At 42.6% G+C, this 27,384-nt stretch overlaps 1 protein-coding gene across 3 annotated transcripts in view; it reads right to left on the bottom strand.

The window, feature by feature from the left end:
* The window catches only part of DPYD (dihydropyrimidine dehydrogenase), a 537,474-nt gene that overhangs the window by 77,707 nt on the left and 432,383 nt on the right, over positions 1-27,384 (bottom strand). The gene's annotated exons all lie outside the window — the stretch shown is intronic.

The raw sequence follows: 27,384 nt of genomic DNA, 5'->3' as shown, positions 1-27,384 counted from the left end.
TGTTGCGCCTGGTGCGGCCGGCCCCCCTGCACCCCCCCACGCTACGCCACTGCGGACTCTCAACTCCCCTCTTTCCTCTTCTCTCAAACCGGTCGCAGGCTTCATTTCCTATCCTGCTGCTTTTCCATGCTTGGAACCACCTCTGCATCTGTTGTTTGTCCAGCCATGAGAAGAGAAGACTCCCTGGAAAAGACCCTGATGTTGGGAAAGATGGAGGGCACAAGGAGAAGGGGACGGCAAAGGACGAGATGGTTGGACAGTGTTCTCGAAGCTACCAGCATGAGTTTGACCAAACTGCGGGAGGCAGTGGAAGACAGGAGCGCCTGGCCTGCTCTGGTCCATGGGGTCACGAAGAGTCAGACACGACTAAACAACAACAACAGAATACACAATGACCACTTGGCAGAGGATCTTTCAGCCAACAAGTTTGTGAGCTGCCAGCTTTGCCATGCATTGTGAGTAAGCAACGCCCCACTAAGGTGTCTGAAGTATTTAGGGAATATTGCACTACCATTTTTCATTTTCATTATTATTATTATTTTAAAAAACAGGGATCTGTTTGCTGATATGGTTTTTCAATGGAACACAGAAAAATCTGTTGCGTTGTCAATTTTCGAAAGGTGTTTCTTCTGTGCTTATTGCCTCCAGCGAAATGTCACCTCCTTCTATCAGCCCACCATTTTTACGGTCGACATTGTGGTCTTTACAAACAGGATGTCTGACAAGCCTCTCCCATCAATGCTAGTTGCTACTGAATCAGCATCTGAATACTCAGACAAGCTGTCTGTATTGACATCTGCTCCTGATTCAGCATACGAATTATCCTCTAGGGTTGTGCCACCTTCAGCTGCTTCAGCACAGATTCCTCTTCATTATTCACCTACGCTGGCATTTCCTCCATTCTCAACGATGAACCTGCACCCCCCATCAACAACAGCTCCAGAACCAATATTCAAGCGAGCCCCTCAGGAACCCCATTAACAACACATGTCTTCAAGGGATAAAGAACCATCAGCGACAAAGAATTGCTGAGTCCCCCTTTGCATAGGTATGAAGGTGCAGTGAAATTATCCTTCTGACAGTCAGAATAGTGATTGAAGGCAACGAGGGGGGAAGATATGAAGTTTAATTAGGCCCCTGACTCCAAACTGCAAAGGTGGTGAAAGGTGTGCGAATGCGTATGTTTGAGCAGAGGTGGGGATTTCTGTAAGAAGACCTAAAAGAGCGTAAGTAAAGATCATAGCAAAACAGAAGATCACAGAGGGAAAAGCGAGAGGGCAAAGAACTCCCATTGGTCATTAATGGATGGCTTGATATTTGCAGTTAGCTTAGCAAAATCAATCTTAAGGAGACTGGGAGGAACACAAAGAGTCTTCGTAAAGTCATACCAGTGGCATGCGCTCTCTCAACACTGCAAAACCTAGTCTTTCGTGTATTGACTGTGAATGGCATGTTATGTGCTATTGGGTGTGGGGAGGTTGCTGCTGTTTAATAATTTGTGTTTTAAAATTGGTTCATGGTTGTTTTTTCATATTTGCTTTTATATGGTGCTTTTGGCATATGCTTAAAACTCAAGCACTCCTGGGCCATTAATGGCGAATATTGGACCAGCACAGATCACCATCTACAGTGGATATTGTTAACAGATAATATTGTTAATCATGCTTAGCGTATACTCACTGAAATTCAATGGACTTAAGTGACCCACTTGTCCCCTTGATTTCTTTGGATCAACTCTAAGCATGACTAATTCTGCAATGCTAACCCTCATGCCACAGGGCTTGGCAAGGACAATACTGCACCCAGAGTGGAAGAGCGGGGTGATTTGGTCTGATCCCTGTGCCAGGGATTGGGCCCATATCAGGCCTGATGTTGTCTCCTAACAGCAGTAATATCCCGGGCCAGCATATACACACCCCTTCCTGCCCTCAGAACACACATTTTGGGAGTTTTCTGCTGGAGGGGGTATCATTAGCAGGCCTCCCCCACACACACCCAGTGGCTGGTGGCTTGCCTCTGCTCAGCCCAACCCTCCCAAAATTTGGTGTAAGGGTGTGGTTTAATTGCTCTGTCTGTCTGGATACAATTCACTGTTTGTTGTGGCATGTCTGGGTGATGCATTTCACTGGTAGAATGATAATTACCCTGACAAATAACTCTTACACACACACATGTGGCTTGTCTTTTTCCTTCACCGTTAGTTCAAAAGCCCACCTGGATCTTTTGGCCTATCAACAGAAACAAAAGATACACCGCAAAGTTGGGGGCAGACCCTTCCTGCAATATCTATCGTACCGTGTTCCTGGCATAAAAATGAAATTGGATCATAATTCTCAGTAGCGCACTGCATACAGCAAAGCAAAATTTAGCTTTAATTTATTTATGTTACAGTAATTACAGCATGGATCTTCCTTGCAAAATTAAATTTAAGATTCACTCAGCACTGTATTAAACATGAACTAAGAATAAACTAAGAAACTAACATAATATTAAACATACAATTTATTTTTAGCGAACTGAGGGTAATTTTGGATACTGTGCTGTTATTAAAGGGGAAAAAACAAGTGACATGTATTAGTACATGTTGTGTTTTACATATATATAGGGCTTTTTTTTCAGCTGGACCTCGCTGGAACTCAGTTCTGGCATCTCTCAGGTGGGCACCACTGCCATTCCAAGAGAACGAGGGAGGTGTTCATGGTGAGGTCCAGTACCTCTTTTTCCAAAAAAATAGCACTGCATTTATAGCCATGGAGAAAGTGCCTCATGCTAGCCAGACTGTGATTCTAGCTCAGTACTGGGCTCATCCCTTGCCCTGTTGCTTTTCCCTGGAAAAACTCAATCTTTACTGCTGAATCAGAGCAAATATCAATTGGGTATTTTCCGGATTGACGTTTGCTCTGATTTGTCGCTAAACAGTGGGACAAGGGCAAAACTGCTTGGACCCATGTTTTCTAGGCTCTCTAGGCACGAGACAAGCAGAATTGTGGATGATCCTATTGTCTACCATGACTATCAGAGACTCGCCAAGATTTGACAGAGGGGTTTGCCTTGTTCTCCCTGAAGATTGAACATGGGGTCTTCTGTATGCAGAGCTGATGTTCTATCACTGAGCTCTTTATACATTATACCAGTATTTCCACATCTACATTAGCTCCCAATTGTCTTTTAGGCACAATTCAAGGTGTTTATTAAGACAGGGCAATATATCAATATATTGCCCCAAACCGGTTTGAAGTCCATATCGTGATATCAGTTTCATAGTTTTTGACCTGGCAGTAAATTGCAAATCATGATTGTATGCTTGTGTGCGATGCAAAAATCACAGTGTGGGAAACACCATGAAGCCAAGCAATCCCCCTACATAGCTCCACCATTCTTTCAGACTGTGATATATCAATATATCACGATGTTTAGCTGGTGATATATCGCAATGTTGAAAAGCGGATATCGCCCACCCCTAGTGCTGATTACATTTAAACCTAGGTCTAAACTGCTTAGTTCCTACGTACATTAGAAGGATCCGCTGCTAGTTTAGCTGAGTTCTACACTGATATGGGGGTAGAGCAGTGATGAGCAAAAGCCCTAGGTCCCCCCCCCCAGCAAAATTAACCTCCTGATAAGTCCCATTGCCACAGATGTTGCCCATTAACATGGCCCACGGAAATGCCAATGAGGAAGGGCTCAGCCACACTTCTGTTTTCCCTACCGTGTCCCCCCTAGAAAACCTGTGGTTTAGTGCTGAATCGGAACAAACAACAATGAGGTATTCTACAGATTGCCATTTGTTCCAATTTAGTGCTGGAGAGTGGGTTTTCTGGGGCAAGTCGTGGGCAAAGGCAAAAACCACTCAGCTTGTGACAAGTGGAAGTGTAGATAAGCCCAAACTCTTGCCTTACAATAACTTCTTTAGACAGTTTCAGCTGCAATGTGCTTTAATTCAAAGGTGTCAGCTTTATGACACCACCTGTGTCCAGGTTCCAATAGAGAGGTATGTAGGGCTGCCAAAACACACGCAAAAAACACAGTTCTTCACAGTTATAATGCCCTCCTCACATTTTCCCAAGAGTCTAACCCAACCTAATTTACTCTGCTTTCAGAAGTTAACATTTTGGAGGCAGGAGTGTGAGCGGCCTTTTAATAGTACTATAATGTAATTATTTTACTTTAATGTGTGGGTTAAGTCAGTACCTAGATGGGATGTGTTCCATAGGAGCCAGCTCCTAAGTGATGAGATCCCTTCAGCCCCTGCAATAAAATATTTGAGGAGGCCGCACGCCCAAAGTTGATGGGAACAGTCATCCAGAGGGTGTGTGTGCGTCACATCTTGTGATAGATTATGCAGGGCGGGGCTAACCTGCCCCTTCCCCAATATTTTATTCAAGTTATTGTTATTGTTTAGTCATTTAGTCGTTTAGTCGTGTCCGACTCTTCGTGAACCCATGGACCAGAGCACGCCAGGCACTCCTGTCTTCCACTGCCTCCCGCAGATTGGTCAAACTCATGCTGGTAGCTTTGAGAACATTGTCCAACCATCTCGTCCTCTGTCGTCCCCTTCTCCTTGTGCTCTCCATCTTTCCCAACATCAGGGTCTTTTCCAGAGAGTCTTCTCTTCTCATGAGGTGGCCAAAGTACTGGAGCCTCAGCTTCATGATCTGTCCTTCCAGTGAGCACTCAGGGCTGATTTCCTTCAGAATGGATAGGTTTGATCTTCTTGCAGTCCATGGGGCTCTCAAGAGTCTCCTCCAGCACCATAATTCAAAAGCATCAATTCTTCAGCAATCAGCCTTCTTTATGGTCCGGTTCTCACTTCCATACATCACTACTGGGAAACATCACTACTTTATTCAAGTAGGCATCCCTGATGTGTTCTAACTCAAAATAAACAAGCTCCTACCTAGAGAGAAGGCACCCACCATTAAGATGTGATTTTGGTGGAAACACCTTCGAACTAAGCTTGCTTAGGATTGCGTCCAACTAGCTATGCTGTTGGGCATGCAGCACACTGTTGGTTTCCTACTATTACAGTTAATAAAATTGCTGAATATGACAACAAGTGGTTTTTGTTAAGCAAACAACCACCTAAGAGTAAATATCAGCACTCAAAATGGCAGAACGGGAATTAATCTGGAAACATTTGCGATTCACTTATTGTAAACACGTTAGCGTAAATACTCATTAAACTAGACATTTCAAGGATTAGGGCAAACAAGCAAATAAAGCAAAGGGAGAAGTCTAACCTTCCCTGGCAGAGAAACTCCATAAACTTGCAGTTTGCAACGTGACATTTGGGAAGTACTTGACGCAGACAGATGCAAATATAATAAACAAGACATCTGCATCCACCTCCTTATTTGGGATAACAAATTCAATATTGTTTTTGCTCCCTTCCACCTGTAGGTGGCCTTCAAAAGCTGCACTTATCACATAACTCATTAGCAGGGTTTTCAATACTGTCATATCCAGATAATTAGCAATTTATTTAAATAACCAATTTCTGTGGAAATAATTGCCATGGAATGCCCTGAACCTTCTTTTTATAAACTATAATAAAAGTGTTAAGATAATCCCTGACATTTGCAAATGCCATTAGTTCACCTTTCCTTTTGATAGTGCTATGGCTTTATGTTTAAACAATTACCCGATAACGCAGCAGCTTAATGAAACAGCGCAGCAAGCACATCTTTCAAAATGGCCAATGAACGCATTTAAATGCAGAAGAAACCAGTATACATACAAGTTTGTAGAATATATATACATATGAGAAACTACAGTTACATTGTAGAAAGAAATTCAGTGTTGTAGCATCACACTTAATCTCTTATTTAAGAAAAAAAATCAGAATACTGCATTAACTATAAAACTATGAAAATCTCTAATGTCTTTGGAATCTTCATGGGAATTACTTAAACTACCTCACAGTCCTGATCTACACCACAACCTCATATTGGTTTTATATCAATTTAGCTGCCATGGCTATTCCTCCACTTGCCCTGAAAATTGTAACCTGATAGGATGTGGAGATAAGTTCGTCCCCTCAAAGAACTACAACTTCTCAGTCCCCTGGGAAATCACTATTAAACCACTTTAAGTGGCACCTGTAGTCTGGGGTAACCCCTCAGAGTCAATAGGAGCAACCTGTTTTTCTTTTCTTTTTCAGAAGTGTTTGTTGATGGTAAATCTGACCATCATTTTTCTTGAGTTGCATCAAGAAACTACACAAAGAAGTGTGGTTCTTCTGCCATTTGTAGGGCAGTAATCATATTTATTCTTTAGGGTGATAGATACAGCCTACAGTCATTTATAACCTGAAGGAGCATCTCCAACCACATCATTCGACCCAGACATTGAGATCTAGCTCTGAGGGTTTTCTGGTGGTACCCTCGCTACGAGAAATGAAGTTACAAGGAACCAGGCAGAGGGCCTTCTTGGTAGTGGCGCCCACCCTGTGGAATGCCCTCCCATCGGATGTCAAGGAGATAAATAACTATACAACTTTGTATCTGAAGACAGCCTTGTATAAGGAAGTTTATAATGTGTGATTTTTAAAATGTTTTTATATGTGTTGGAAGCTGCCCAGAGTGGCTGGGGTAACCCAGTCAGATAGGTGGGCTACAAATAATAAAATTATTATTAATATTATGTCCTTGTTCAAGACTTCCACTGACAGGGTGTGTTAGCTAAATCCCAGCAATGATATGCACGTTTTCACCACCTAAAGTGTTCATTTGTATTAGGCAGATCAGTATCTGCAGAGTGGGGCACTAATAATAATAATAATAATAATAATAATAATAATAATAATAGGTTATATTTTTCTAGAAAAAGAGGTGCTGGAACTCACCATGATATCCTCCCTCTTTCTCTTAGAATTGCAATAGCACCCACCTGAGAGATGCTGGAACTGAGTTCCAGTGAGTGATCCCTAATAATAATAATAATAATAATAATAATAATAATAATAATACCACAGAATAAAATTGCTACATCAGTATGAAGAACTGGTTATCAGTACTTTCAGCTTACACTATGAGGTGACCTGCCAAATACCCATAAGCACTCAGAGCTTTGGGGTGGTGTGCAAGGGCTTCTATCTGCACAATTGTCCCAGTGTGGTGTAGTGGTTAAGAGTGGTGGACTCGTAATCTGGTGAACTGGGTTCACTTCCCCGCTCCTCCACATGCAGCTGCTGGGTGACCTTGGGCTAGTCACACTTCTCTGAAGTCTCTCAGCCTCACTCACCTCACAGAGTGTTTGTTGTGGGGGAGGAAGGGAAAGGAGATTGTTAGCCGCTTTGAGACTCATTAAGGGGAGTGAAAGGTGGGATATCAAGTCCAAACTCTTTTCCCCAACTTCCCCCTGTAAATGGCTCTGGGGAAGGTTGGGACAACCCCCTGTGGGGAGAGGGAATCATTCCGTCTAGCCGCTGAAATGCTGCAAATACTCCATTATCGGCTAGTTTGTTACTGCAGCAAGCTGGCGGGCTTCCCCACTGCAACTGGAAGCTACCAATTTCCCACTCACGCCACCCTCTACTCTGTCCATTGAAGCAACTTTTGGTCATTCAAGTTGTGAGGTGGAGATGGGGCAGATATTGCTTCCCTCCCACTTCCACTGATAGAAGTCTCCACTGGATCAATTCTCCTTCTGTCAGCACGAGGGTCACAACTGGAAACAACCCAGGATTTGGGTATAAGATTAGCATTGTACATACATTTTTTTTTAAAAAAAAGATTTTTAGCACAGGGCTTCTCTTAATTTTCTTTGAAAAAACTAAGGCTTAGTAAACCGAGTGATCTTGAAACTTCTGGAAGACATAAATTCAAACACATTAGCACATGGCATGCTCGGTGTTTTACCTCAGGATACACGAGCAGAAATGCTCCTTTGTATTCAGGAGCAGTGCGCTGAGGGCTCGGCACATAACTTGTCTCATTGACTTGTGAAAGCCAGACGACTGTGGTGCTTAACATTCCTCATGGGGATGTTGGGAGAGTAATATGAAATGAGTGTATTTTAATTAAGGCTGCCAACTGATGAGAAAGGATTTTAACTGATTGCCGTTTTAACTAATTCATTGATTAAACGGAGATAAAATATGCATATAATCAGAGCCTCGATATAGGTGCCTTGTAGAAATATTAAAAGGGTATATGAGGTAGCTAACAATATAATAAACAAACACTACCACTCATTGTTAGGACAGGCCTTCCCCATTTTTCCCTGTTGCTGCCTGAACTTTTCCATCACTGATTCAAATCGAGCCTCACCAATAATCAACTAAAGCTTGAGTAGATTATACCTACCAGCCCTATTATTAAAGTGATCTGGGATGCAGTGGGGGGGGGATCTAAATAAATAAACTATAGCAAACCACCTTCTGGAAGGTCCCTCATTGCAAGAAGTGAAGTTATAGGGAACCAGGCAGAGACCCTTCTTGGTAGTGACGCCTACCCTGTGGAACCCCATCCCATCAGATGCCAACGAAATAAACATCTATCTGACTTTTAGAAGACGACTTTCAGAAGCCCTGTATAGGTAAATTTTGTATGTTTAAGGGGTTTTTTTTGTGTGTTTTAATATTTTGCTGGAAGCTGCCCGGGGTAGGTTTTATCCAAGTTTGTGCAAGTGGTTCCAACTCGCACAACGGAACTTCCCCTTCCTCTCCTCCCTCCTTACACCCCTCAATTACCGTATTTTTCGCTCTATAACACGCACCTGACCATAACACGCACATCGTTTTTAGAGGAGGAAAACAAGGGAAAAAATTCTGAATGAAACAGTGGATGTATCATTTTTGTGCTTCATGCTGTGGCCACAGACATGTGATCTGATGGTGAATTTGGGGTAGCTCAATGCAAAGATCCTGAGGATCCATGTGGATCCATGCTTTTTAACCACATTTTTGCACCATTGCAGCCCCAGGCAACAGTGGGTGTGTGATTTTTGGGGGGCAGGCTGCTATGTGATCTGATGGTGAATTTGGGGTGGCCCAATGCAAAGATCCTGAGGATCCATGTGGATCCATGCTTTTTAACCACATTTTTGCACCATTGCAGCCCCAGGCAACAGTGGGTGTGTGATTTTTGGGGGGCAGGCTGCTATGTGATCTGATGGTGAATTTGGGGTGGCCCAATGCAAAGATCCTGAGGATCCATGTGGATCCATGCTTTTTAACCACATTTTTGCACCATTGCAGCCCCAGGCAACAGTGTGTGTGTGATTTTTGGGGGGCAGGCTGCTATGTGATCTGATGGTGAATTTGGGGTGGCCCAATGCAAAGATCCTGAGGATCCATGTGGATCCATGCTTTTTAACCACGTTTTTGCACCATTGCAGCCCCAGGCAACAGTGGGTGTGTGATTTTTGGGGGGCAGGCTGCTATGTGATCTGATGGTGAATTTGGGGTGGCCCAATGCAAAGATCCTGAGGATCCATGTGGATCCATGCTTTTTAACCACGTTTTTGCACCATTGCAGCCCCAGGCAACAGTGGGTGTGTGATTTTTGGGGGGCAGGCTGCTATGTGATCTGATGGTGAATTTGGGGTGGCCCAATGCAAAGATCCTGAGGATCCATGTGGATCCATGCTTTGTAACTACATTTTAAGTGGGGAGTGAAGGAAAAACACAGAAGGGACAAGAGAGCGTTGTGCAGAGAAGCAGCTGGCTAAGAAAGCAGGAGAGGGATTTTACGGGAGGGAGGAAAGAAAGGCAAAAGTTTCCACAAACCGAAGCCAGCTTTCTCTCTCCTCCTGCATGTTTTCTGGCTGCCTGCGAGGAGCACAGAGAGGAATTACTAGAAGGAAAGACCTCTGCTTTCCCCTCTGCTTGCCTGGAGGGGAGGGGATTTGCCTGCTCTTTGTTCCGTTTGAGCAAACACAGCAACGAAACAGAGGAGGGTGGGCAGTAAGACACTGAGGCAGAATGCAGGAAAGCTGCAACTTCCTCTTTTCAGGTTTCCCTCTCGGACACAACGCACGATTGATTTTTGCTGATTTTTGTTCCTGCGCTCCCCTAATCGGCTCCAGGGACCCCCCCCCCCACATTCGCTCCATAACACGCACAGACATTTCCCCTTCCTTTTTAGAAGAAAAAATCTGCGTGTAATAGAGAGAAAAATACGGTATGTTGCCTCAGGGAGAGGAGGGGGAGGAGGGAGAGGAGAAGTTCTGCTGCACAAGCTGAAATCCTTGAGCAAATAAGACAACTTAGTTATATACAGTTACCCTTTGATTTACTGGCTGCACCAGGTGGGCCACTCTGGGGAGAAGAAGACATTCCATAGCCAAACTGCCATCACTATAAAGATCCTTTCAGTCATACCCACTCACTGTACCTCACATGTGGGCAGCCTCAAAGAAGGACCTCAAATGAAGATCTCAGGGTCCAGGTAGAACGTGTGGGAACTGATGATCCTTCAAATACTGTGTCAAAACCAGTGAAGACTCTGCAGCCCTAAGAGTACTATTTGGCCAAGAACACCGAAAAAGATCAGTATGGAGAGATTCCTTGCATGCCACCCCTTCCATTTCTACCTCTGTGAGTACAGTGGTACCTCAGGTTACATACACTTCAGGTTACATACGCTTCAGGTTACAGACTCCACTAACCCAGAAATAGTGCTTCAGGTTAAGAACTTTGCTTCAGGATAAGAACAGAAATCGTGCTCCGGTGGCACAGCGGCAGCAGGAGGCCCCATTAGCTAAAGTGGTGCTTCAGATTAAGAACAGTTTCAGGTTAAGAACGGACCTCCAGAACAAATTAAGTACTTAACCCGAGGTACCACTGTATCTCACAAAAGGCTGCCCGTTCCCCATAAGTAAATAAATAAAACTAGAGCTGGTACAGTTTGAACCAATAAAACTGAGTGGCAGGGGATTCAAGACAGACAAAAAGGAACAACTTCTTCATGGAAGATGTACTTGCATGTGGAAAATTCACTGCTACAAAATGCGATGATGGCTGCCGGCTTGGGTGACTTGAAAAGGCAATTAGGCAATGGAGGAGCAGAACTATCATTGGCTATTTCTTATGATGTCTGTATAGAAGCTCCAGATTCAGAGAGGTTATTTCTGGGGAGAAACAGCCAGTGATTTCTGGAGTCATCTGATTGGCTCTTGGGCTTGGGTCTGATCTCACAGGACTCTTATTTTATTATTCATTTCCAAAATCCTTATGCCGCTGTTCACTTAAAGGTTTCCAGGAGAGTGGGAAACCACAAGGTTAAAACACAGCACCAAAAACATAAAGATGTTTAATCACACCACCAATGGAAAGGCAAGATAAAAACAGTCTCAGCATAAAATAAAAATCAGATATCAAGCACTTATGTTCTTAGGGTGTGGAATAGGTGGGACATTCATGAGGCATGGTATAAGATGGCCCTTAAATCCTATAGATGCTCATTTTCCAAAGTAACTCCTCATATATTATAAACTCTTTATATAGTATATTACAAACTATTTGTCTATACCTCTAGCAGAATGAAGACATGTTCCACTGCCGTCACCATTGACAGATAAAATACCACCATCATTTGGTTGTGGAATGGGGATACAATGCAATGAAAGTTGTTCAGGGAGAGTAGACAGGGAGATATCATGATTTCAACCCTTTAACTTTCTTCTGCGGTGATTAGTTCCAGAAAGATGAGGTATCATCATTTCTGTGAAGGCATTCTGGCTTATAAGATTGGTCCTTAGGAGCTGGCAACGTATAATAGATATCTTTTATTCCTAAACATCAATCAGTTTCAAGAAAGGCGCTTGCTTGCAGAATGGTAATAACAGGAATATTCAGCTAATAACTACCACAAGCATTAAACCACTAGATGACAGATGCGGAGTCTGCTTGTGCAACAAGAACACTTTTTGTAATTATGTCTTCATAACAATTTCCAAACATTTCTTTCTGTTATTGTTTCTATAGCTTTGAACTGAAACCCCACACTGTTTTTTTTAAATGAAAATATTCACAGAAGTCAATGAAGCTTCTGTTTTTAATGCATCGCTTCTTTTTTATTTAATTGCTTTTTAATTTGCAGCATTTTTTTAAAATGAAAGACTTAAATGCTTTATTTTAAAAAACAACAACAAGGGAAGGCAAGGAACCTAAAATAAATGAGAGGCAGGGTGTGCCAAACAATTCATGCCCATACTATGTATGAGACTGTATTTAGGAAGCTAATATTATGGCGCTCTGGAACTATTGCTTTCTTTTGTGTCTTTACTCAGAAGTAGGTCAGAGTAAATTCAATCAGAGTTACACCCTACTGCTTCCTGGATCCTAAAGTGGGCTAGCACAAACAATGCAGCATAATTTTTCCACCCATTACTATAAAGCTAAAGGGACCCCTGACCATTAGGTCCAGTCGTGGCCGACTCTGGGGTCACGGTGCTCATCTCGCTTTATTGGCCGAGGGAGCCGGCATACAGCTTCCGGGTCATGTGGCCAGCAGACTGAGCCGCTTCTGGCAAACCAGAGCAGCGCACGGAAACACCGTTTACCTTCCCGCCGGAGTGGTACCTATTTATCTACTTGCACTTTGACGTGCTTTCGAACTGCTAGGTTGGCAGGAGCAGGGACCGAGCAACGGGAGTTCACCCCGTCGCAGGGATTCGAACTGCTGACCTTCTGACTGGCAAGTCCTAGGCTCTGTGGTTTAACCCACAGCGCCACCCGCACCCATTACTATACTCAAGAGTAATTCAGATTTCTAGAAACGTATTTGTCATCAACATGTTTGGGGCCAATGGGCCCATATGGAGAAAAAAAATGGTGTGGGCAGCACACACTGCAAACTATTTTATCAACTACCCTATTTTCAGGGTAGAGAGAGGCCCCTGTGGGTACTATGGAAGGCCACTGAGGTTGCATGTGTGTCCACTGGTGCCATGTTGGCAATCCTTGCTGTACTGTAGCATAATGAGCCTAGAGTAGCAGTTAAGGGTGACCGAAAGAGAAGAGTTACATCATCAATGGACAAAGGGGGGGGGAATTGCATTGAATGTGTGTATGGTAATTGACATACGAATTCAGAAATAAATTCTATAATTTAAATAGAAATACAATTCAATATAGTGGGGAAGACCCTCAGATGACTTGTGTGCCTGCTCAGTTGCTGGTCAGGTGCTGGCCACTCCCATGGGCCCTGCGCTGTGATGCTGAAAATCCAAAAAGGATTTTTGAGCCCTGCAGAACCCTAAAATGGACCCCCTTTTAAGCAAAAAAATAAAAATAAAATAAATGGACATGCCCACTTTGATATGCAGCCCCCAAAGGGTTGGCTGTTAGTTGCTGTGCCCACTAGGCACCCCTGCTCTAAATGTAATGGGGTGAAGGAGAAAGTCTGGGGCTCGTCCGTGCATTCCTCCATGTGTCATTGGCTATATACATGCATACACCTGCCATAACAGTGTCATCCATCCATCCATCTATCTGTTCTTTGGGCTGAAAATATAAAGCACACATGAGTTGGCTATACATGATGTACAGTGGTACCTTGGGTTAAGTACTTAATTCGTTCTGGAGGTTCATATTTAACCTGAAACTGTTCTTAACCTGAAGTGCTGTGCCGCCGGAGCACGATTTCTGTTCTCATCCTGAAGCAAAGTTCTTAACCCGAGATACTATTTCTGGGTTAGCGGAGTCTGTAACCTGAAGCATATGTAACCCGAGGTACCACTGTATATGCTCACAGGAAGGAGAACAGGCATGCTCACTCTTCTGGGTCTATTAGAGTTTGAGTAAACTCATGCACCAGCTATTCAAATATTACCATCACTACTTGGCTGGTCAGTTAGAGGGGATGCCATGGTTTATCGGATTGCCCCAGTAAGTAAGCTACTGCCTCACACTGACTGACTGTGTATTACTCACACAGACTGGTAAGTATAGTATCTTTTTTTTTCCAGAGGGAGGCGGTTTCCCAGCTAGTTTAATTAGCCTAATATACATACTCCCAGTATGCTGGCTTCAGGTTTTGCAGGTCATATTTTGGTTCAGAGTTTTTGCATTGATGAAAGTTAAACAGGATTAGCAGCAGTGCTTGATTTATTCAGAAGCAACACAAAGAGATGCAAGAGAATCCCAACGTGCTGCCGTATCAGATCATTTTAATTGTTATCTAACAAGGGCATCTCAGAGGGTGAGGAGGGTCCTTAATTTTCGTACACAGCGAGTTCCCCAGCCTGCATGAAAGGGAAAGATGGTAATCATACAAAAGTGTGCCTAACTGCGCTCAGCGGATTTCTTCTTTGGAGCAATGCTGGCTGATCAAAACTGAGTTGAATTAACTCTGTTCCATGCACCCACAAAGAACATGCCTGTTTGATCTGAAAACATTTAGCATCAGACCCAACCAATCTTTGCAAGTAACATACCCCTTTCATCGGAAAATATCAAAGTGTTTTAACAAAAAAAGAGAGAGGTATTACACAGAATCACATCTCACATGGGACACAGATGCGGGGAAATCAATGCCTTGCACAAATGCAGAGAGGAATCACCTTAAATATCATCCATACAGGTGAGCACCTCTTGAAATAAAAGAAACGGAGATCTGAAAACATACATGTGTACTACAAGGTAAGAAAGAAGTATAACTCGAGGCATTAGAGGGGATAGAGTGTTGTCCATTCTCCCTTTCCCCATTGTCATGAGTGTGCAACCTCTCTCCCATTACAAACATCGCTAGGCTGCCCAAATTGTACAACTGCCTTGAACATTCTGCTTCCACTGATATCCCATATTTCCTTCAGGGTAACAGCGTAGGTATGAAGCCCATTACTAATCCCACATTGATCTGGTCTTCACCTGTTTGCATGCTTCACGTATTAGGCCCGAGGGTTTACTTTATTTACGTAATTTATAACCTGCCCCTTCAACACAAACGTCTGTTTCCAGGGTGGTTAGCAAGGTAGTTAAGAAACAACAGAAGTGCAATAAAAACATAGATAATAAAGCAACACATTCAGTCATGAGACGAGCTAAAACAGCAACCATCCATTCAAGTAGACAGTAAACTCAAAACCGTTCTCAGCTTAAAATACAGTGGTACCTTTCTTCTCAAAGGCCTTGGTTCCTCAACGCCAAAAACCCGGAAGTAAGTGTTCCAGTTTTCGAACGTTTTTCGGGAGCCAAACATCTGATGCAGCTGTCAGCTATTGTTTCCAGGGCGCCTGGATGAATCAGAAGCTGCACCTTGGTTTTTGAACATTTCGGAAGCCAAACAGAACGGATTAAGTTTGGTGCTTTTGTTTTTGCCATTTATTTTGCATTTTTCGGTTAATCCGTTTTTGTAAGTGTGTGAAACCCAGTTCAGCTACTGGGTATTGATTGTGTGACTGTGGAAATGGATAAAAGCCCCCCATTCAAACAATGACTATCAGTGCAGGTAAGAAAAAAATATTCATTTTTATCATCTACAATATTGTCTTATTTATTTTATACTACAGTACATTGATTATTGATTTCATTTTATGGATCAATGGTCTCGTTAGATAATTCATGTTAAATTGCTGCTTTAGGGGTTGTTTTTAAAAGTCTGGAACAGATTCATCCATTTTGCATTACTTTTTGGGAAAGCGTGCCTTGGTTTTAGAACGCTTTGGTTTTGAAACAGACTTCCAGAATGGATCAAGTTTGAAAACCAAGGTACCATTGTACTAACACTGGTGGCTCTTAAAATCCTGGAAAAACAGAAAAAGAAAAGGGGAAAAAACACACATTTTGCCTGATGTCTGAATGAGAGTAACCAGGATACCACATGACCTTCTCTGGGGAAGGCTTTCTAAAGGTGAAGAGATGTCACCAAAAGGGCTCTCTCTTCAGTGTCACCACCCACATCATTTGAGATGGAGGAGGGCATCCAGAAAAAGGCCTCAGATGACAATCTCAGCCTGGTGTGGGATGAGAATGTGGTCCAACAGGTACTGGGGTTCTAAGCCATGGAGGGCTATAAAGCTTAAGACCAATATTTTGAACCCAGCTTAGAAGCTTATAGGGAGCCACATGAGTTATTTGAAGACAGGAGAGGTATGATCTCTTTGCCTGGTCTCTGTTACCAGTGTAGCTGCTGCGTTCTGGGCTAGCTGAAGCTAGGAGGGCCCAAAAGAGAAGAAGGTGTGGTTCATGCGCACTAAAGAATGTGTGTGTGTGTTGTGTGGCCTGGCGCAGTCCAGATCTCTTCCATTGAAGTCCTGGAAATGTTCTATGTATTTCCCTTCCTTAGAATACACAGCCCCCAAGCCAAAGGGGCCTACGACTATACTATACAACCTTTAGAAGACATCTGAAGGCAGCCTTGTATAGGGAAGTTTTTAAATGTTTAATGTTTTATTATGTTTTTGCATATGTTGGAAGCTGCCCAGAGTGGCTGGAGCAACCCAGTCAGATGGGCAGGATATAATAATAATGTTCAGTTTCGGTTTCAGTTTCTGTTAATTGGTTCTCGTGGGAAACTTGCAGATTCTAGCTTCACCAATTAACTCAAGCTGATGTCAATTTACTCTTGGCAGAAAGCCCAGGTCTGCTTGACCTAGAAACTACTCACTCTGATTGGTTAACGAGCAGCACTCAACTCTGTTATCTAGGGTTTGCTAGCACAGTTTGGTGTGAGGTGTGTTAGGAGTTAGAAGTGCTGTGTATGGTTATGAGAGAGAAAAAGAGGATTTATTTTGCTTTTATTTGTATGCAGAAACTCTGCTGGTTTTATTTTTCCTTTTTAATAAATCCTGTAAATAGTTCTTCTGAGTCTAGCTGACTAGTCATTACTGCCGCAACTAGCTTCTTCGCTGTGCAGGAAAACTCTGCTACGTTTGGGCTAAAGCCAATAGGGCTATGCCTGACACTCCAAAGTTCCATGAGGTTATGGGCATTGTACTGCCAGCCTGAGTTGCGGTGGTGTCAGCATCAACGGCGTTGGTTCCAGTAGTTCCAGAGGTTGTTGTTCCTGGCTGGTTCCTGACCGTGGTGAGCTGGTGACGCAGTGGACACAAGGACAACAGCTGCAGCGTGTGAGTGCTGGGTGCTGTGGTTCCTGTTTTCTCTCTCGGTGGTCGTGAGTAGCTGGTTCCGGGTTCCAGGGACATCGCTCTCAAGATGGCCTCACAACCAGGTCAGATGGCTTTTGAGCGTCTGAATGACTCCAATTACTTGCTGTGGTCGGAACGCATGCAGGCAGTGCTGCAGAGGGATCGTCTCTGGCAAGTGGTGAGTAAGTTTCCTGCAAAGCCTGATGATGAAGACCTCGATAAAGACCAAAGAGCAAGGGCCACAATTATCTTGGGGCTGGAAGATTCCCAGTTGCCGTATGTGAGGGGAATCAAGACAGCTAGAGGTGTGTGGCAAGCACTTAAAGAACTCCATGTGCGTGAGACAGCGGTTTCCAAGCTGTTCATTCGCAAGGCATTGTACAAGGCAATGTTACAGCCTGGGGTTACAATGCAGGAACACCTACACAGTTTACAGTTAAAGTTTTCTGCGCTACAGGAAAGAGACTGTGCGTTAGACCAGCAGGAGAAGGTGGCTATTATTTTGAGTTCTCTCCCGGAAAGCTGGGATAATTTAGTTTTGTCTCTAGAAGGCATACAGGAGCGTGATTTATCAGTCAGTTACGTTACTGGGCGTTTGATTGAAGAATGGCAGAAGAGGCAAGAAAGGTCGTTGGCTGCAGAGGCTTCTACTGGCGGGCGGTTTGGAAGGAGTTCTCATGCCGTGCCAGAGGTGAAGCAAAAGCAGCGTACTGGTGAGGAGTCAGCGTTTGCTGTTAGGCGTTGTTTCCGATGTGGGTCTTCAGCGCATCTAAAACGACAATGTCCAGAGTTGGTCAAGTCTCAGTTGCCGGTGCAGGAGCAGAGACAAGATCAGCAGCAGCAGCAGCAGCGGAAAAAGAAATTCTTCAAACAAAAACAGTCGGCTCAGCTGGTGACCGGCGAGGTCAAGATTGCTGATGAGAAACAAGCGGTCTGGGTGGTCGATTCTGGAGCATCTCGCCACATCGTGAATTCAGATGAATTGTTTGTTTCCAAGAACTCAGCACAGCGCAGCCAGGTGGCTCTAGCAGATGGAAGTACTTCCGAAGTGATTTCGGGGGGTGCAGTTTATGTTCCTTGTCTTCGTGAGTGCCTGCAAAATGTACTTTGTGTGCCGTCATTAAGGAGCAATCTGATGTCTGTAGATTGTTTGCTAAAGGCTGGGTTTAAAGTGTATTTTGAAGGAGACAGTTGCATTATTAAGAAGGCTGGTGAGATTTTAGGCACTGCTAAGTCAGAGGGAGGCTTGTTTTGGCTTAAAGCAGGATCTCAAGTTGCAGCAGTAGTCAGTAAATCTCAGCCTGCAGTGAATAACAAGGCTATACATGACAACTGTGTGCACTTATTGCATAGGAAAATGGGGCATGCTTGCTGGAAAAGTGTACTAAAAATGTCTGAATTGGCTGATGGGGGTAATTTAAAGAGTTGTAACAAGTACCTTGATTGTAATGTCTGTAAAAAGGTTAAAACCCACAGAGTCTCTTACCCCAGAAGCGACAGAGTTAGTGAGTCACCGCTACAGCTGGTTCACATGGACGTAATTGGTCCATTTGCTGTAAGCAGGGGTGGAGCGCGCTTTTCACTAACAATTGTGGATGACGCCACGCGTTATTCTTGGGTTTTTCCCATGAAGAATAAGGGTGACGTGTTCACTAAGTTTAAAGGCTGGGTGGCATCTGTGGAAAGATTTCTGTCCATTAAACTCAAAAGGATTCAGACGGACAGAGGTGGCGAATTTATGTCAAATGCCTTTAAAGATTGGTTGCAAAAGCGTGGCATTGGGCATAGGAAAACGAATGTTTTTTCCCCAGAGGAGAATGGCATTGCAGAACGAAAAAACAGATCTTTACAAGATATGATGTTTGCCATGCTTGATGATGCTGATTTGCCCATGTCTTATTGGGGGGAGAGCATGCTCACTGCGTGTTATCTCCAAAATAGGCTCTTCCATCAAACAATAGGTACAACCCCGTACTTTAAATTGTTTCAGAAAAAACCTAAAATTGACCATTTGCATGTGTTTGGATCAAAAGCCTGGGTATTAATTCCGAAACAAATGAGAAAGAAGGGAGATCCTAAGACCAAACAGTTAGTGTTTGTGGGTTACCAGGAGCTGGGAAAAGGTTTCCGCTTTGCTGAAGGGACAAATGGCATTGTGATCTCCAGGAATGCCAGTTTTTGTGAACATAGTGGCTGGGAGAGACTACATGCCAATACTGAGGTTTGGTTTGAGCCTTCCCAGGAGCTTCATGACTCTGAAGGTAGACACAGAGAATCAGAGTCTGAGGGGGAGGAAAGTTCAGATAAGAGCTCTCAAGAAAGTGGAAGACCAGTTGCTAAGCAACAAAAGAGAGGTCGTAGTTCTGAGGAGGAAAGTGGGTCAGAAGAAAAATTTTCTCCCAGAAGATCTAAAAGACAAAACAAAGGAGTGCCTCCGGTGCGTTTTTCCCCAGATACTGCAAATGTGTTTAGTGTAAGTGCAGAACCCAAAAGTTTTCAGGAGGTGTTAAAGTTACCAAAAGAGGAGGCAGAGCGCTGGAAACAGGCAATGGAGGAAGAGATGTCCTCTCTGAATGAGCACAAGGTTTTTACACCAGTAGCAGCGCCTGAGGGGGCAAAGATTGTAGGCTGCAGGTGGGTGTACAAACTTAAACCTCTGGTGACAGGAGAGTACAAATACAAAGCTCGTTTAGTTGCTCAAGGATATTCTCAGAGGCCTGGAAAAGATTATGACGAGACTTTTCCCCCTACTGCTAAGGGGGACAGTGTAAGGCTGATTCTAACGCTTGGAGCAAAGAGAAAACTCCTGTTAAACCATTTTGATATCCAGACTGCATATTTACATGCACCAATATCAGAAGACCTGTATCTAGCTGAACCGCCTGGTTATGAGACAGGTTCCAATAGAGTGTTGAAATTAAACAAAGCTCTATACGGTCTCAAACAGGCTGCAAGATCTTGGAACAAATGTTTCCATGAGGCCTTAGTGTCATTTGGTTTCAAGCAGAGTACAGCTGACAATTGTGTTTATGTACGTGGTACAGGCAGTGATCAAGAGTTTTGTCTGATTTATGTAGATGATGTATTGTATGCCTGTAAAACAGATAAACAAACTAAAAGGTTTGCCAAGCAATTGTCCAGTAAGTTCAAAGTGAAGGACTTAGGCCCGGTTAGGACATATCTAGGGTTGGAAGTGTGCTGGGCCCAAGATGGCAGCTGCCTAATTAGTCAGCAGAACAAAGTTAAACAACTACTGACTACATACAGGATGCAGGATTGCAAAGGGGCAGCGGTGCCTATGGATCCAGGTTTCATAAAAACACTTCACATAGATGAGAGTCCTGAATTTGAACATCCTGATGTATATCACTCTGTAATTGGAAGTTTATTGTATATAGCACAGTGGTCCAGACCTGATATTAGCTATGCAGTAGGCATATTAAGTAGATTGGTCTCAAAACCCACACTAAATGCCTGGAAAGGGGTAAAACAAGTTCTGAGGTACCTCAAACAGACAATTGGCTATATGTTACAATTAAATTCTTCAGAGGATGAAATGTTGAGTTGCTACTGTGATAGTGACTGGGGAAATTTGCCAGATAGAAAATCTGTCACAGGACTAGTCATAATGGTCGGTGGAGCTTTAATCAGCTGGCGGTCACGCAAGCAAGACGTTGTAAGTGTGTCATCAACAGAATCAGAGTATGCTGCATTGAGTGAATTGTGCAACGAGGTGATTTATTTCAAGCATTTGATAGCAGATTTAAATGTAAATTGTGGAGAACCAGTACAAGTTTACATTGATAATCAAGCTTGTATAACCTTAAGTAAAACAGAGGGTTTCAAATCGCGTTCCAAACATATCTCTGTAAAATACCAAAATGTACGTTGCTGTGTACAAGACAATGTAATCACCTGTACTTATGTGTCAAGTGAAGAAAATGTAGCAGATGTGTTAACTAAACCATTGGCAAAGATAAAGAACAAGCGAATGTGCAAGGGTTTAGGTTTGCTGGAAAAATGATCTCCTACATAGGTGTATTTGGAGTTAATTGTTCAGCAGAATCTGTGAGGGGGTGTTCAGTTTCGGTTTCAGTTTCTGTTAATTGGTTCTCGTGGGAAACTTGCAGATTCTAGCTTCACCAATTAACTCAAGCTGATGTCAATTTACTCTTGGCAGAAAGCCCAGGTCTGCTTGACCTAGAAACTACTCACTCTGATTGGTTAACGAGCAGCACTCAACTCTGTTATCTAGGGTTTGCTAGCACAGTTTGGTGTGAGGTGTGTTAGGAGTTAGAAGTGCTGTGTATGGTTATGAGAGAGAAAAAGAGGATTTATTTTGCTTTTATTTGTATGCAGAAACTCTGCTGGTTTTATTTTTCCTTTTTAATAAATCCTGTAAATAGTTCTTCTGAGTCTAGCTGACTAGTCATTACTGCCGCAACTAGCTTCTTCGCTGTGCAGGAAAACTCTGCTACGTTTGGGCTAAAGCCAATAGGGCTATGCCTGACACTCCAAAGTTCCATTGAAGTCCTGGAAATGTTCTATGTATTTCCCTTCCTTAGAATACACAGCCCCCAAGCCAAAGGGGCCTACGACTATACTATACAACCTTTAGAAGACATCTGAAGGCAGCCTTGTATAGGGAAGTTTTTAAATGTTTAATGTTTTATTATGTTTTTGCATATGTTGGAAGCTGCCCAGAGTGGCTGGAGCAACCCAGTCAGATGGGCAGGATATAATAATAATAATAATAATAATAATAATAATAATAATAATAATAGGACATCCCTATTTTCATTGGAGAAATGTTGGAGGGTATGGAATAGGTAGAAATAGAATAGAATATAAAGGATATCTGCCTTTTCCTTTCTTTTTTAAGGAAGGAAGTCTTTGCTGTTAATTTTATCAATTACTGACTTTCTTTTCTCAGGGATTTGGTATAGCTAGAGCAATGAACCTGAAGTTAGATTCTGAGCATCTGGTGTTAGTATAGAGCAGAGAGAGAGAGAGATTTTAAATAATACTTTTTTTAAATGTGTTCTGTGAACTGTCTTAAGGGAATTGAGAAGCGGGGAAGAAAGAGATTTCTACAGGTTGATATAAATATACCAAACAGGAAAATGAAATGTGGGCAACTTTCATGTTATACAAGCAGCTATGAAGAAAAATAATCTTTTTTTAATCTGCAAGATACAGAATATTAAAAAGAGCAATAATAATAATATTCAAAATTCAACTGGACAGCATCACCTATAATGCCAAAACAAATGGAGTAGAATAATAGTTTTCAGACTCGGGTTACTATGTCAATGCAGAGACTTGAGCTGTGTTAATTCAACAAGCTTGATCCTGCTTGCCAGAGCATGCTTGTCAATATTTAGCACCCAGGGAGCATGTCACGAGTCTTTACAAAAACTCGCTTATAGACAAAACACAGGAGAGGCTGCTGTGATCCTTTTTCTAACATTGAGATTAAACTGTTGAAATTTGTTTTGAGCCTTTTAAAGTAGAGGGGTGTGTGTGTGTGTACACACACACGCATTCCTATATACCATTGGCAACTGAAAAGCGATGAAGTGCATTATGCAATTGAAAATGCTGTTCGTATGAGTGTATTAGATACTTTTTACCTTTTAACCTTTATTAAATACTAGGCACTTTACATCTTGGTGGTTTCTCTTGCATCAAATGCCGAAATCAACCTTCCATCCTTCTGCTTTGCTGTGATGTTGAAAACTGAGCAAAGTTCATACCAGATGCTTTGGGCAGCCCTTTGATAAAGCAACTGCTGCAGAGACGAATTCACTTACATTTCCAAAATGTTTCCCCAAAATTATAAGGAGGAACAAACTTCCAAACCATCCGTTTGCTTATATCACCTGAGACTATTTGCTTTGTGAGTTGTGCCTGCTCTCTGACTTTAGCATACACTTTCAGGATGGTACAGAAAGCCCTTTTGTTAGGGCTGCCATTCTGAATGATACCCCCCAAGCCTGAATTTTCGACTTCCTCTGCTCACCGAAACTTTGTGCATACTCAAAGGAGAGCAAATGGTTTTCTTGTTCGCTGTCCTTCAACTCACAGGCACCCATTGTAGTCTATTTTCTATTCAGATCTTCTGAGCGTGTCTCAGAGATTCACCCCTTCTAAAGGACCGTATGAGTCATGCTCTTTGGCTTCATTGCTGCTGGCACCCCCTTATATATTATGGAATTTGGGTCTTGACACCAACCTTGTAATATTTCTGGTTGACCTCAATGGAGTAAGAGCTCTTTGCCAACCACATTTTCAGTATGTTCATACATGCTCACAGTTCTCAAGTAGCCCTGCCCCTCCACCCGCCTTTATTCTATTCTCCTCACTTTATCAATCTGGAAGTGAATAGACCTACTTGCAGGCAGGTGTTTACTTGACAGTTTGTTTGCTTCTAGAGTCATGGCAGTAGATCAGTTACATACTTATGATACAAAGGAAGCAATTGTGTCTTGGTGCAAGTGACAATGATGGAATTGAAGCAAGTAATTTCACAGGCAAAACCTTTGAAAGCACCAGGACCTGATGGTCTTTCAGGCAATACACTATGAGAAGTTGCAGGATTATCTTATACAACCATTAAAGGACATTATGAGTATGGTTTTAAATACAGGCGAGCTGCCAAAATCATGGAAGAATGCTTACATAACTTTGGTTCCTAAACAAGACATGTTAAATTGATTGCAAAATGAACTTGAAAAGTATTAATTAAAAACTTAAAAAATAAAAGTGTCTTGGTGCACAGAAGACCATGCCTACCACAACAACATCACATATAATCATTTCTGTTCTGCATTCCAAAGAAGAACATGATTTGTAGCAATCTACTTGCCTGTTCCACCTTCTCATTCATGAACTCCCTTGACAACTGGGCAGTTGTGCCCATTGATGGACCCTCTTACGGCTGTCAGTATGAAACTCAGCAATAATGGTTTCAAAGTATCAGAAGTATTACATGGGAAAGCCTAGAGCAAAATGTTCCACTGCTTTAATTATTATTATTTATTAAATTTCAATATCACCTTTCATCCAAGGATCCAGTTCATAGCATAACAATGCAAAATGAAAACACAAAATAAAATGAAAACAAAGCAAGCCAATACCCCCCCAGTATTTTTTTATTTTGCAATATAATTATTCAACAATACATAGCATAATAACAAACTGAAACAACCGCCCCCCCCCCAACTGACACTAATGCTATTACAATGACCACACTATTAGATTCATGTTTGAAGGGTTCAAAAGGGTGGGTGGAAGAGCTGACCTTATAGGAGCAGGAAATCATGGGACAGGGGAAATAAAAAGCCCTGTAGATACTGTCCAGAAAGACCTAACACAGATATGGCTGCCTATCAGACGAAATTATCTGACTCATTATTACTGCTCAGCATAAAAGATGTACTATTGGATTATTAGGATGCAGTCTATGTGGGGCTGTCATTGAAAGGAGATTGGTAATTCCACAAGGTAAGTCCACAAGGTCGGTGGACCAGAAGTCACAGAAGCAAGTGATTTCCTTATAACATCAACTCTACCAACTTCCAGGTCAGTTCTGGGCCCGATTCAAGGTACTGGTTAGGGTAACCTAACCAGCTTGAAACCTGCTCGTCTAGTAAGCTCTGCAGGAGAGGCTCTCCTCCACATTCCATCAACATTTGATGCACGTTGAGCAGAGATGGATGTGAGGGCCTCCTCAAATGGGGAAGGGTTGTAGCTCAGTGGCACAGCAGTTGCTTTCCATGTAGACAATCCCAGGTTCAATCCTCCAAACCTCTGACTCTGTATAAAGCTTCTTCTTCTTTTGTTCCACTATGTGTCCAGGCTCCCTGCCTCGAGGTATCCCATCTAGCTGTTTCTCGCTCAGTTTTTCCTCAATACACCAATAGCTTTTTGGTTTGGCTTACTAGGTTTTGGTTTGCTATATTGATTTCTCGGCCGTGTTACACTGTTTGTCGTTCAGGTAGGTAGCCATGTTGGTCTGGCGCAGTCGAAATAAATATATATATATATTTTTAAAAATTTGTCCAGTAGCACCTTAGAGACAAAAGCTTATACCCAGAACAAATTTAGTTGGTCTCTAAGGTGCTACTGGACAATTTGCAACTTTATTTATTTATTTCGACTGTTTGTGGTATTTGACTTTAACTGGCTGCTGTGTTACTGTTTTTTTTAAAAAATCTTTTTACATATTTTTAATTTATTATGATGTATTCTATTTTTTGTGTCATTGTAGCTTGTCATAAGTCACTCCAGGTATAGAATAAGGAAAACCGGGATATCAATTCTTACCATTTGTTTTTTAAAAAAACATGTGCATGCATAATACTCAGCAAACACACCACGTTAATTAATGCAGCCTACTGTGTTTGGAAATGTGAAAGCAAACATGTGTTTGAATCCCTGCATGTGGCAAATTTGGAGCCGGGAAATGGCAGGCAGGAAAGGTCTCAGGTTCCCACCTACACTTCACTTTTGCTGCTCTCAGTCAGTGCTTTGCAAAGTAGCTTTCCATTGAAAGAGACAAAAGGAAGGCCATCATGCTACCAGTACATATGTCGGCATGATATGTGTACAGTGGTACCTCGGGTTACATACCCTTCAGGTTACATTCGCTTCAGGTTACACACTCCGCTAACCCAGAAATAGTGCTTCAGGTTAAGAACTTTGCTTCAGGATAAGAACAGAAATTGGGCTCTGGTGGCGCGGCAGCAGCAGGAGGCCCCATTAGCTAAAGTGGTGGTGCTTCAGGTTAAGAACAGTTTCAAGTTAAGAACGGACCTCCGGAATGAATTAAGTACTTAACCCGAGGTACCACTGTATTTTGGCCTCAGCTAACTAAAAATTGTATGGGTCATACCCAATGCTGCAGACTTCTGTGTGTTTCCTCACGGCACCCTTCTGTGCTTTCAGAGTCTGCTCCACAGGGTTGAGGGACCCATCAGGGAAGAAGCAGGGGAAGGAGATGAAACAGAAGTCCCACAGTACCAGCAGAACTATGAGCGCAGAGCATCAGATACAACTCCATGTCTGCTGCACAGTGCACTTTGCTTAAAAGCAAAACAAAAAAAAATCCCTATTTTACAAGGATTAGAGATAGCAAGTGCTGATTTGTGCGGACTCCAAGGCTCTGGAACAAGGTGCTTTGGCTCTTAGCCTAAAAGCAGCACTGGGCATTTCTGTCTGATACTTGGGAGATACAAGGCAACTCGCAGATAAATTTTGTGAAGAATCTCATTCCAGTCATGCCTTCCTTTCCTAATTTCCCTTTTCACTGTTTTGTCTTCTTTTCCTTTTTCCTTGGGGAGCAGGGTGATTGATAGCCTAATCCAACGACTGTATTACAGCTGCCTCAAGTTGGACTCTTTTCCTTATCATTAGCAGTTAGCCTATGGTTAAATTCACAGCTCACTGCTTGGTACAACCCCTGAGATTTAAGGTTCTGGCCTTTTAGAAAATATTTAACATAAAATTGAACTCTTGACATACTCAGAACTCAGTTCACAGCAAGGATTCCTTAATTAATCCAATGTACTGTGCCATTGTTCTATGTAATACTGTGCCACAGTGAACAACTATCCAGGCTCCAAAAGAAGTATAGCACTAAATTAAACAGACTCTGGCAGAATCTACATCCTAAGGTGTATTTCCTCCACTTCCTGAACAAAGTAGATGATTTTGAATATTTAAATTCACTCTCAAGAAATGTTACCGGGGGTGGGAGGTGAGGGGGAGGAAGGATCCCAAATCCCATTCCCTTCTGACTGCAATTCTATTCCCAATTACTTAGGAGTAAGTGCTCTTGAATTTAATGGGGTGTAGGGATGTAGAGGGATCCATTGTGATTTAGTTAACATATGAAAAGCCGGGGGGGGGGCGGTTTGAATAAAAAAAAAACATACATACTAAAGAGAAATGCTGGGCAGCCAATAACAGAACTGTGTGAGCCAGTGAGTCCTCAGTTCAAATTAAGCTGCAGACATGAACTCACCAGCTTGCCTAAGGTGAAATGCTATTCTCAGCCAGAACACCCCATCTGCAATGTGCTGAGAAGAATACTGGCCCACCTTGCAAGGCTATTGCAAAAATTAATCAAGCTTTGAACCCCTGAAACACACCAAAAAAGCTAAGTAGTACTACTACTACTACTACTACTACTACTACTACTATTATTATTATTATTATTATTATTATTATTATTATTGAGCTTAAAAGTGTCTGAGAGAATGGTCTGCTGCTGTTGTGAAAATTAAGGCTAGAAATTCCAGGTAAGCACCACCCCCGGCAGCGCGATCCCCAGGGTGCCATTGCGGC

The sequence above is a fragment of the Podarcis bocagei genome (genome assembly GCF_964188305.1).
Source record: "Podarcis bocagei genome assembly, chromosome: 5".
Classification (NCBI taxonomy): Eukaryota; Metazoa; Chordata; class Lepidosauria; order Squamata; family Lacertidae; genus Podarcis; species Podarcis bocagei.
The sequence above is the reverse complement of the archived record's forward strand: the minus strand, read 5'-3'. Positions and strand labels throughout refer to the sequence as shown.